Genomic DNA, 13252 nt, shown 5'->3' on the forward strand with positions numbered 1-13252 from the left:
TAGCAGATGTACTGGCGGTTTATTACATTAATGTGTGCGCTCTGCCCCTCCCCGACAGAGGCACACGCCGGGACCCTCCTCTTTTTACGGTCTGATGGGCCCCTACACAAATGCACACGTGCCACTGCTTTGTGGTTCTCCTCCGGGGGTCCCGGAGTTGCCAAAAGGAAATGTCCGTCACCGCCACAATTATCACAATTTCGAATTAAAACTGGGTGAGACAAGCTTGGTTAAACAGAAACCCAAAGGTGTGTTTCTTCACGTGTCCGCTGTGGTGTTGGTCAGAGAGGCGGCTCGCCTCACACACGGCTGTAAAACTGTGTTTGCAGTGCACAGTCATCCAGTTTGTTTTAAGACTAAACATTTTTTCTATCCACGCACTTGACTCGTTTACGCGTGACCTTTACGCGCGTTCCGCGGGCACATCAGTGAACTAAAGACACTTTTTAAAGACCTTTATTTTGGTCTTGAATAAACACTACAGAGGGAGTGTTTCTTTATTTTAGGGCACGTGTCTGTCTCGGTAGTTTAACTCGACATATAAATCAGTCATCTCGCTGCATACATAAGTAATAAGAAGGCCCTCTGGTCTTTGTGCACAATGGCTACGTCTGCCCGTGCTTGGATATCCTGTCTCTCTTTTTTCGGTTTGAAAGGCAAATTGACCTCTTAACTGTGAAACGGGACTCACGGCCAATCTGGCCCACAGCTAGACGCGTGCTGGGCGGAATCAGTGCTCCAGACAAAGAAGGCCGAAACCGAATTTCGTGTTGGGGAGAAATGCTGCCCAGATATTCAGAGCTAAAATGTGGCTGATGTAGCTGCTGGATAGCCCAAAAGTGTTTTCGGGATGTTAGAAGTTCAGTACAATTCTGCTGGAAGAAGCTAATCTAAGTTTGGATTGTGTCGAATCCACGTTTTGAACAAACTGAACGGTTTGATTTACTTTCAAATGTCTCAAAGCAAAACTCAGCTTGCGTTAAACTGACTCATTTCGCAGCACGTCTCCATCTAACAAAGACAGACCGCACTGTTGTCTATTTCTCTTCCCCGTCAGCGCTCTGTGAGTCTCTCATATTTTGTGTGCAAGTCTTCTTTTTTTCGCCATAATGGCTAAATGTATGCGGCAGTGCGCCACTTGGCAGAATGTGCATTCTTTTTCCCTTTCAGTCAGCAGACCAGGGAGGAATTAATCTCCATCATCGGACATTGTTCCCCTCATTTGCATAAAGCTGCAGTATGACCAAGTCAAATAATTGCACAATCGGAGCCGAGCCGCAGGCCTGTGCCTTGCTTTCAATAGGCCTCTGTGCCCCGGTGCCTCCTCACCTGCCTGAAAACACACCGTTATGTTTGTTGGAAATGGTTAAATGATAGATTAGCTGAATAATAATGTAATAAAGTCTGAAATGCCCACGAGGCAGACTTAAAACTGCGGGAAACCTTTAAATTATTTCAGTAAGTGACAAAGTTTGACCACGATTTTGAAGTTTCTCTGAGAATCACGTTTAAACGTGTCGTTCATCTAATCGTAGCTGGGGGTTTTTTGTTGGGTTTTTTGTATGTTGTTTTATTTTCACGGGTTTCATCGACTGGCCCAGAGGTAATTACAGATTTTCTCTAAATGAGAAACCTCTCTAAAACCTGATTTCTGTCCCTGCTGCATCACGCTCTCCTCCGCCGCTCTGTTGTTGAACTGTTGTTCTTTCAGTCTGCGCGTCTATTAGTCGTGGTTTGTTGGGACTACAAGCTTTGATGGCATTTTAACGAGTTCCTCTTTCCCCCGAGATAATTTCTGTGGGGCGCGTGGGCCGGTGTGTTGGCCTTGGCCGTACCGACGCATGCGCGTGTTTGCTCAGTGGCGCGTGCTGCCCTGAGCGGACGGGAAGCATAGGCGCCTAATTAGCATACAGCTGCAGCTGCTTTAACGCAGGCCCAACACCATCCTTTTAACCTTATGGCATGCTATAGGAGTCCAAATATTGCTCGAGTTTGCCTCTTTCTTACAGGTTATGATGTTTATGTTGAAATATAATATCGGTAAACGTGTAAAATATCAATAAGTACATTTTAGATGTTTTTTTTCATTGAGGTTAAATCACATTTCTTTGCTAAAGGCACGCTTTGTTTTGTTTTTTGTCCATCCTTTTGCAAATAAGCTCTTACAATGACTGCTAAACCTTTGTAGGCCTGTTAGTTTATGGCTTAACTGCATCACCAGAAGCCTGATTTGAATACTGGTCCATTTCTGAGATTCTGGCTTCAGAGCTCAGCTCTTACTTCATTGCACCACCTACAGGATGAAGGGTTAAACTCGGTGACAAAGGAAGAGTTTACCTCCAGTCATCAGAACCTTATGGTCTTTTAAAAGGCATCAACACATAGTTTGTGTTCAGCATTACTCGTGATTACAGACGGAGCTTTGGAGCCGTTTGGTCATGTCACACAGATTGGATTACACTTATTCTCGCTGTAGCTGTACAGAGACCTCCTGTACATCCCTGATGAATGATTGCCTCCATGTGCTGTGCCAATCAAAGCCAATTTGAAAGTGCAATAGGACGTGACTGTAATTGGTGCTCACTACAGGGCCACATTCAATGCACTGTCAATCAATTATTGTAATGGATTAGCTGAGCTCCTATTCTGGCTGGTTGTAATCTGATAGAGGGCTTTTTCAGCACCATGGAGAGAGCCAGCGAGGGATCCAGATTTAATCAGACTGGCTGTGGACACAGCACAGCCTCGGCTACAGCCTTTGTCCCCAACGCTGAGAGCAGGCAGAGACCAGCAATAGAACAGAGATGCAGCAGAACAAAAGAGCCTAATGAAGCCATTGGGGTTTTTTTGTTTTTTTTTAATATCCTTGTTCAAAACACACAGACACAATTTTTATCAAGGGAAACAGTGTTTTACTTCCCTCTTGTCCAGTCATCTGGCTTCACCGGCTCCATATTCCTCGACTTATTCAATACCTTCAAAGCTCTCAGCGACTTGGCATTCTCATATTTTTCAGACCTTCACCCTTACGCCCCTTCCCAGTTTCAGCTGCTGTTCTGACTGCTCCTCACTTCAAACCTAACACCACGGGTGCCCGAGCTTTCAGCTGTGTTGCAACTCATCACCTCTACACCTTCGCCAGCTCGACTCTTTGTCACAGTTCAAATCTCAGCTCAAAACCTGCCTGTTTTCATTTGCATATCAGCTGTAATCATCCTGTTATGTGTTACTTTCTCAGTTATTTTTATCTTTTAATAGTGTTCTTGTTGTTTAGCGTTGTGTAAGATGACCTCGAGTGTTTGAAACAAGCCAACGGATGAAATGTGTTATTGCTTTTGTTGTCTCCAGCTCTAAGTTAGTCCGTGCGTTTTCCCTCACTGTGGGGAAAATAAATGTATTTTTAAAAATAACTGCAGTTCTAAAACACCTTTTGTATTCCAGTTTCCAGATACTGACTGTAAACTGAAGGATTTTAGTGCTTGAAGTACTTTGTTTGAAGGTCACATCTCTAATGCGAGCTAACACCTTAGTTTCCTGCTCTCTGACCAGAGATCATTGTGGCTGTTTTCACAATTTGCGTCCCGTGTGACCTGGAAAACAATCTGTAGGCGATGTGCGGGAATTCAACAAGTCCCTGTGAGGCAGGAGTCAAACTGCTCCTGTAAAGAGCAACAATAGTAAAAGGTTTGTGGAAAAGAAGTCAGACAGTAGAGCCAGAGGATCAATGGGGAAATTGGCTGTTTAGCAAGGAGTGCAGCACGGAGGTCACTGTCTAGACTTTAAAGTGTACTTTGGATGGATGCCCATGAGACCAGGTTACTGTGAAAAGCCCATAAAGTGGTATAGCTCCGAGCTTAAGACTAATGGACCTGGTGGACCTGACTGGGAATGTCCCTGATGCCATCTGTACGTTTGACGGTGATGCTGATGACTTTATGACAGCACAGACAGATGTTTTCTGGCTTTAATGACATTGCTAAAAAGGTTCTGTGGATCTAGTTGGCAAAACAGTCTTTTTGGAATATAGCCGCAGTGCATCTTTAGAGGGGGATTATGATGACATCCAAGGCGAATAAACGAGAACGCCACGAATGCTTTTAGTGTTTATATCAAACATCGTATGATCAGACATGTGAACAAAGGCTTCAAAGGGACAACACCAGATTTTTCCCCCCTTGTAAAGAGGCTGTTATTAAAAGGAGGTCTTTCTGCATATCAGGCATCAGTTGCTGGAGTCCCAGGGGCATGTTTAGCTCTAATTTACTCATCAAAAACATCAGAGTGTCTCTCAATAATCTCTGCAGTCCATTGGTTGTTTGGGGTGGAGTCCCCTGTCAGAAAGCATGCCCTGGAATGTTAAACACTAATTCACCTCTGAGCGGTGGAGGTGGATAAAGTGATTGTTCTATCTGGGAGCTGATTAAAACAGGCTCTAGCCCGTTTCTCCCCTCTGCGTTCACCTCTGACGTCCATCACATTCATTTCAGTATTCATGAGTGGATGAGAAAGCCCAGGCAGAGCGACTGCCGTATTACAGATAATAAGGCCAGCGGGCACCACATTCACTGCCACAGGTCCCCCCCCACCCCTGCCCCAGCTCATTCAATTACTCTACAAGAGTTCTCTGAGGCACAGCTGCACTATGGGGGTAAAGAGGAGCAAATTGAGGTACATTCATGTAGACGCACACGCACTCACGCACCTCACAGATACAAAGAAGTGGAGGAGGTACGCACACGGCAGTGAGAGCAGCCAGCGTATAAAGGATCTCACTGACAGGCATTTAGCTTAGTAGTCAATACATTACACAAGTAGACAACAAAAAAAGGCTCATCCTCTCTAACTCACTGGCTCCCTGAAGATTATATTGATAATGACTCTATAAGAGAAATGAAACCAAGGCCATTCCTCATAGACTCCATATATGAGGTTGCCATTATCTTGATGAAAGTGTAGACAGCAGCTGTATCATCTACGAGCATGAAAGATGGACTCTGGCAGACCTAATGGGCCATATCCGTTATCTATTGATTATCATCCATTCATCTAAAGATGCATTAGGGCCGTGTGAAAATCTCTGTTAAAAACATAACTGCCTGCTTCCTGAATTATTTACAAAGTTAGGTTTTAAACAATGGCTCTAAATGCGATTGTCCACCTGGTGTCATCACTCAAGAGAAGACTGGCTGCTCTCCGTGGTGCTGAACTTCTCCCCTGGAGTTTACAGCAGCAGCTGTCTCGTAGAGCACTGAGGATGTAAAACACTTAATGTGTAAATCTTGCTCTCAGTGCGCCAATAAAACACCCATTTTTCCACTGTGCGTGCTTTGATTGGTTTTTAAAATTAAAATTATACATAATACTTTTTGGAAATTCATGTATTTGCTCATGTCCCACACAACGATTGGCCAAATCTTTGCATTTCTAATGGAAATGTCTGGCTTGTCTTAGTAAAGCACAGCGCTCTCCTTTTAAGTACATTTATCCTTTTGTTTGTATCCTTTTGTTATAAGTGTTATAAGGGTAAAACCACAGCCTGTAACATGATATCGCGAGTTTGGCTGTTTCCCTTGCTTTCAGCTTTTCTGCTGCTTCATATTTACTTAAATCAGCGAGAGTGGTATTGATTTTCTTTTCAAACACTTACTCTAGCAACTTAAATTGTAGGCTACAGAAAAAGATGAACGTAGCCACCGTGATGTCTCCAGTCAGATTTGAAGCTTTATGCTGGAGCATCTTGGATTTTTTGTTTTTAGCGGTGGATCTATGAAACTGAGGAAATCCCAATGCAGACTTGTAAAAAGCTAAAGATTGAGATCATCGATTCAACAGGAAAGCGTTTAATAAGGTCATAAATTAAGGGAGCGAGAAGGTCATTTCCTCATAGATTTCTATACAATGCATATTTTTTTTAAGGAACAGGAGTCGCCCCCTGCTGGCAGTCAGAAAAAATACAGATTTAGGGCACATGTGCACTGGCTTCAGTGCAGCATGTGGTCTATGTTTAGTGAGCCTGTTTCACAGACATTTCTTTGAGTATTACAGCCACACGTTGACTTTAAAAACGTACCTACTTTCAGCTGCTCCTTTATTCACCGGGGCCGTCACAGCAGGTAACTCTGCACGTGTGATTGGCAGATTTTTTACACCAAATCAAACGTGTTTCGCTCCTTAGATGAATGTGTAAACCACTTTATCTTTCATTAATATAATAAATGCTATGTCATCATGACATATCTTTGTCTCCTGCTCTCACAGTTCTCCGCTGAGATTTATCAAAATCTAACAAATGCACAAGTCTTGGAGACATTTTGAGCTCAATTATCAAGTCCACCCTTAACACATGTACATTTCTTGACATTTGATTTGGGAATTTTCCAAACAAAGAATTCACAGAATTGGTACACTCTTCATTAGATTGCATAATTTGCATTCTCTTGTAATTTTGCTGCTTCCTTGATTATTAAACGATCACCCTAATTAGGGAGCATAATAGGGTTAATCAGACTCTGCTCGTCACACTTATTATTCCTCCAAAAAATGAAGGAAAAAGATACAGTACTTGATTAATTATATCAGCCTTTTCATCAGCTGGGCTACCACCCCCCCCGAAATTAATATCATGTTGTAAATGGAAGGAAGGAGCTGGCCGGACACAGACAGATGAAAGATTTCACTCAAATTAATTAAGCACTAATTATGCGGCGGGAGTTGGGAGCAGTTTGCATAATGAGCTCTATCAAAAGAGATCAGTCATGAAGAGGGACTGTAGAGTTTCTATACAGCCTTCAGATCATACAGACACACCACTGCACTGCACGAAGAGGGCTAGCAGAGAAGTGGGAAGAGGGTTAAAGCACTTCGAGGCTTGAGTCGTGAGGTTGAGGAGTGTTTTGTTTGGTTTGTCAACATGCCGAGGATCAGAGCCTTCCTCACTTGTGCTACAAATATGGATTATTCCATTCTCACTTAAAGGTATCACATCTGTCCCGAGGCTGTGTATGTAATTTTTTTTTTCTCCCAGCTTAAGAATGAGATAATGAATTCCCTGGTCTGGCAAGAGCAAATAAGAACAGAATGTACCTATAAGTCCAAGCTAATCACAAACAACCTGCATCCACACTCGAGGGAGCTTTAAAGACCCTAATCACCTCCCACTCCAATTCTTGTGGTGTTCTGTTATTGCTGATCAGGGACTACACTGTGGCTATCTATTTAGACAATGGGAAAAGGGATTAAATAGACAGAAACTCTAGGTCTTAATCGCCTGTTTAATCACTGCAACTGTGCAGTCTGTGGAGCTGAGTTACTTGAACTGATTTGTGCCATAGCAGCAGCAATCATGCATTGGCTAATCAGGGTGCACAGCCCGGAACTGCCCTTCAAGGTCTCCGAGTGGAATTACAAAGACTATGATTAGTTAATCAAATGAAGAACCCAATGTCCTTTCTTTATTTGTGTATACACCTTATCTAAATGGAAATTGTATAGCTGAGGCACTTCCAGAAGGGCACATCTACATGTGAATGATCCTCCTCGAGTCCTTGGCACTGAATGCAGAATAAGATCTTTCACTCCCAATCATCGTGTTATGGCATTGTGGGGACTTTTACATGTCTGAATGATATTTGTTGTCGATGCGCGTGCGAATGATGCAATCACTCCGTCTGTTGTCAAGTAAATCACAAAGCAGTAGACGGCAACTCTTCGAACGCTCGTGATGATCTGTGGCAGAATGTCAAGACTATTACTTTGAGAAAGGAGAGAGGGGGAAGCAGACGGACAGCTTTCTGATTATGACGATAAACAAAAAGGAATGAATCAAATGTGCAAAAGGCTAGTATGTATGTATGTGGCACAGAGATGCTGTATGTAAGCCTTTAATCATGTTGGGTGTCTGCTAATCAGGTAGCCTCCTCTCATTGTTTCCTAGCAGAATCCAGATGATCTTTCCATCATCTGGATTCACTTACTGGTAATATCACAAATCTGTTGTAAAGACAACCAACCAACACATCAAACAAATACACCAAAGATTAAAGTTGTGTTTAAGCATCTATATGTGTTACTGATGCTCAGCTCATCTAAACTTTAGTCTCTCCTCTCAGCACACAGAGGTCAGAGCGACCTTCCAGGAATGGTGGTGCTATGGTCCAGAGAATTGATTGGTCAGTATCATAACCTGCTCCAGAAAGGTTATCTGGATAAGATGAAACCCTGCTTTGTAAAACTGGGCCCTGTTCTGACAGTAAATTAAGAAAATATTGAAAAAGTCACCATGTGGAATACACAGTTCTGTTCTTTAACTCTACAGGTGACCGTTTTCATGTCATCATTTTAGCTTTTCTTTTATGATCTGCTGACTCATATCTTAGTGACCGGCAGTAGTGGCACATCCATCCTTTTTGGTTCTTTTGGACACAACTGGGTTCCATGATTAACCGAAGCAACGCCATGCCAGAACCAACTGGACCATAGAGTCATCAGGAATGTGCTTATTGAGTTCGCTCATCAAAGAAGCCAGTGTTTAAATTTCCGTAAGCTTCTACACTAAGGACTTGTTTTTGCAACTACAGGAAATTACAACAAATGTAGATTAAGCCACTTACTTCACTTGTCTGACCCAGAAGTTAGGTCCATCTTTCATATACAGTCTATCGCCTGGTTTTTGTCCTTCTGTAATAAATTTTTCTCCTGGACATTTTTACTAGTTTGCATTAATTTGCTAATGCATTAATGGCTTGTGTAGGTTTTCTCTGCACAAAAACATTTCTGTTATGTTCCTTTGTGACTCACCTAGTTCATTTAAATCAGATTCAAAAAATATTTTGAGTCATTTTCACTATAATCAAAACATCTAAAACTCCGGTAAAACCTTCACTTGAACTACAACTGAATTTTAGCATCAACAGTCAACAACATGCTACATTTTAGTTGCTTCCAGTTGCTTTTAAATAACAAATATGTTCTGGGTTCACTACATGGTGTGCAAGAGTGTACAAGTCCAAGCTGGGAATGCCATAAAATGGATGCATCCGTGTATCTTTTATTGAAATGCTCGTGCTAATGAAACAAGAATTCCAAAGGATGCTGTAAGAGTGTCGTCGACTGGGCCCAGCCAAACGCACATTATCATACACAGCCATTAAATGCGCTCTTTTCTTTTAGGTATTTAAAAAGCGTAAAATGCTTCCCCATATTTCCCCCCCACTATTTATCACTCATAACTGTGCGCTGAATTACATTTAGATTGATTTTAAATAAAGTCATTTTTTAGTGTTAAAGCTTTCTCTGCCTTCTGTCAGACATGCTGTTTGACATTGTGACTCTTGTTCGTAAGGAGAAAAGAATTTCCCTCCATTGCTTTGTGATAACTTCCTTCCAGGGCCAGCAGACTTGACCCGCACACTCCTACTAGAATCACCTCTATTATTAGTCCATGACAGCAGCCCCGTGGAGGGCGGGGGCCTCCCTGAAAGGTACAGGGTCGCGGATGTCCCAATCCATCTCTGTCTGCCAAGCGATTGATTGTGATTTAGTGCACGGGGCACGAGATGGTGGGGTTCCTTTCTGATGAGCGATAGGTGGGAACCCTTTGACTCCCAGCACATGGCAAGCAGAGGCAGGGCTATGATGAGGGGTCACAGGCAGCTGGTGGGGGTAACTATGGTGGGTAGAAGCAAGGTGGGGGTTGTGTGGATCACAAGATAGAAGATGTCAGAGATCCAGGACAAAGCCCCTCTTCCCCAGCAGACAACCAACCGCCCGAGTCCATCACTTTACCCATCTATCACCCATCCGGCTTTGTGGGCAGCGTAGCAGTTGCCTGCTAATTGTTCATCATCAGGGGGATCCATCATCAGCAACGATCAGTGTGAATAGAGAGGGGCAGGGAGGCCACATCAAAAAATATAAGCCCCTATGAGGGGCGTCGTGCCAGCTGCTTAAAAAAGTGGGTTTAACCCACTGAAAGAATGAGTGACATTACCACCCCGGATTTACCTCCAAGACATATGAACACCAAGAGTGTAAGATAGAGCTGATTGGATGCTTAGAAATGAACAGCTTCTTCATTTTTGGATTCTGAATCAGGATTTTTCCAATATTGTGCTCTCAGAAACTCTGGGCACATACTGTGTCTGCCTTGATTAGGAGACTAAAATATGGCCAGAGTGAAGAGGATATATTTGATATCCTGTCAGATGCTCCAATTTCCCAGTTCTCCTCTAAATATTACCGACCCCAGACAGATATGCATAATACACAATATCTGAGTGGAAATCAGAGGGAAATGGCTTTCACTTTTTTCTTTTTTAATTTCATTTTTAAATCTCAGTACTCAGGAGCAAAGTTCAGACAGAAAATATTCATCCCGCTGTTTTTTTTTTCTCCCACTTCAGGCCTGGTGTGAGACACAAGCTGCTCTAGGATGGATGTTAAGCCCAGCCGCAGCCTCGCTTCACTGGGCCGCTCCGGCAGCTTAACTCCATAATCAACCTGAGACCAGCTTTGCTAGGAAATACACTGCACGTGTTAGGCTGCATTTTTATATAATGAGGGGGGTTATCTGCTGTTTACTTTTTATTATCCACCCAAACATCCATTAGCCGTTCTCGCTTACCCTTTTAGAGGGTCGCGCAGGGCTGGAACTCCAAACACAAACGCCGTAGCCAGCCAAACCCAGAACCTTTTTGCTGCGAGACGCACTTCATACCATCGTGATTTATATATTTTTGTTTTTGTCCATTTAGATTTTATCCAAAAACATTGTCTCAAATACGTGTGACCTTAATATTATGAGGCCAGCAGTGAATAAGGCCAGCATATTGTCAGTCACAGGAAGTTGTGTCAGCCAGGTCAATGTGTAGCCAGTAACCTGAGCTGCTGTTGACAGAACAGGGACAGGTGCACCAGCCAAACTAATCCATACATGCATGCCAGACACAGGTCATCCATTAAGGCAGATTGATTCAAAGCATTAAAAGACTGTTCCTCAACAATCCCTGACCCGGCCTTACCTTTGCTGTTGCCACGATACCAAATTGCAGTAATTCAAGATGGCCTGAACTGGAAAGGGAAAGGAATGTTCACTGTTTGCCCAGCTAATGCTGGAAACATTTTGTCACACAGCGGCCGAGGGAACATTTCTGGAAGTTTTGTCTGAGCTTTAGAAAATGAAAATGAACTGGTTGGTTTAGCATCTGATGTATTAGATATAGAGACTCTTTATTTAACCCGAATTTCTTGCTGCAGAAATATCGAGTACCTCGGGCTCGTGGGAGGACTTATACCCTGCGTGGCCATTTCACATAATAGCCTTGTACAAAAACATATAAACCAGATTTCACTTTGATTCAGTGTTATTATCAAGCCCACTCCTGTGAGGCCCCAAATGCCAAATAAAGGTTTACTGGCAGAGGCTAGACATCTGCTGCTTTCTGATTGGTTGATAATGCAGCAGTAGTCTCACCTGTTTTCCACAGCCCAGTGCATGGTAAACACCCTGAGTCAGACCTGCAGGGAGAAGGAGCCCATCTGGTCAGCAGCATTAACAACTAGCTCTTTAACAATGGCTTCCAGGAAAAGGAGAAGGGCACAACAGGCCATATCAGCCAATAAAAACAGGCTATGCATGACATTTAGCGCCTGATGTGGGGCTTAGGAGTATACAGGTTACCTACTGTCCACACCAGCCTCTGGCAATAAAACAAAAGCCAATCTCACAGAGTGAGGGGGATGCTGTGCATAAAGCTGCCTGTTTCAGCTGTTGATCTTATAAAATCTGTATAAAGATGCACACGGAGCATCAAGGAAGAGGATCATTTTCATATAAACATCAAGCAGCATAAAAAGCTCTTTTTTTTCTGCTATGCACAATAGTTTTCAATAATCAAACGGACCGCGAGAGTTAATGGATAGGCTCGTTTAGAAAGATGGAAAAACATGAAAAAGTGCGAGACAGATAAGAGGAGAAAACCACGTCTACTTCTAGATGTGGACGCATATCTACAGAAAACCACTGAGGAGGTTATTTGACTAAACAGTGCCATCTACTGTTCTGCTGTTAAACTCTGAAACTGCAAATGTCACATTGCTGAATTTGTGATCACACCAGCTTCCTTACTGCTCTACAAACAGTTTTTCATTATTGTCAAACCTCCTGTGGAGCTGAACTAACGCACATTGCTACAAGAGGCCGGACAGGCTAGGAAACGGAGGCACCTCGGGTTTTTAAATATCTGATCGTGTCTGTTTTTTGCAACTAGGACGCAGAGGATGGATGCAAACTCTAAATAAGATCTAGGATTTATCAAGAGGGATGTGAAGACAGAAATGTTCGGGGTGGAGTTTGAACAGCAAGCAATGGGCTCTCTACAGCTGCTGGCACTAATGAGGATAATTACCCCCGTAATAACATTAGCCTATCTGAGGGAATGGAGGGGAAGGACAAGTGGTTGTGTTTGTGTGTGGGAGGGTATTCAAGCTTGTGTGTGTGCGTGCGTGCTCGTGCCTTTCCTTCTATCTCACTTGCGGTCTCTCCCTCATTCCCTGAATCTCAATATCTCTTTGTTAGCCCACAATAATTGTATTTGGGCCTCATATCCGCCATATCAGATTCGAGTTTGTACAAGGTAATTAGCAGAGGAAGGGAAGCCTCCACACCAGGAGGACAAATGCCCCCATGACATCATTCTGGCTCCACTCAGGAGGGGAAGCTTTTTCCCCTCGCTCCCTCTTACTCATCTTTCTTGTCATTCAGCTGTCAAGAAAGCGCAGTTAATGGGGGCAGACTTGTAGTAACAGGCAAAAAGTTGATGACATTGAAAAGGAGAAGAGCCGGGATTAAGAAGATAAAGAAATGAAGAGATGGAGGAGAAAATGGGGTGGAAAGTGATTTGAGATGAGATGGAGGGCTGTGTTTTTGCAGCAGGCCTGTAATCTCCAATCAGCTTCTACTAACAGACAGCAGGGGAAAGTTCCTCGGCGTTAATGCAGCTTGCCATTCAGAAGGAGCCGGTGTATCCAGCTGGGAGTCGGGGGATGAGGGGAGGATTAACGGGCACTCAGGTGGAGAGAGATGAAGAGAATCAGACGGAGACCCCGCGGATGGTCACACCCTCTCTCCCTCCATCTCTCACACTCCTTTTTATTTTTGATGAACAAATGTACTCCGCCGTTTTAAAAGTGGAGTGGCGAAAGAAGGAGGAAATGATAGAAGCTTTACTTTAGGGGTGACTTCTCTATCTGTTGA

Source organism: Mchenga conophoros, linkage group LG19, assembly GCF_057382185.1.
Source record: "Mchenga conophoros isolate Kocher_MC1m ecotype Shallow Benthic linkage group LG19, M_conophoros_male_GT1.1, whole genome shotgun sequence".
NCBI classification, from domain to species: domain Eukaryota; kingdom Metazoa; phylum Chordata; class Actinopteri; order Cichliformes; family Cichlidae; genus Mchenga; species Mchenga conophoros.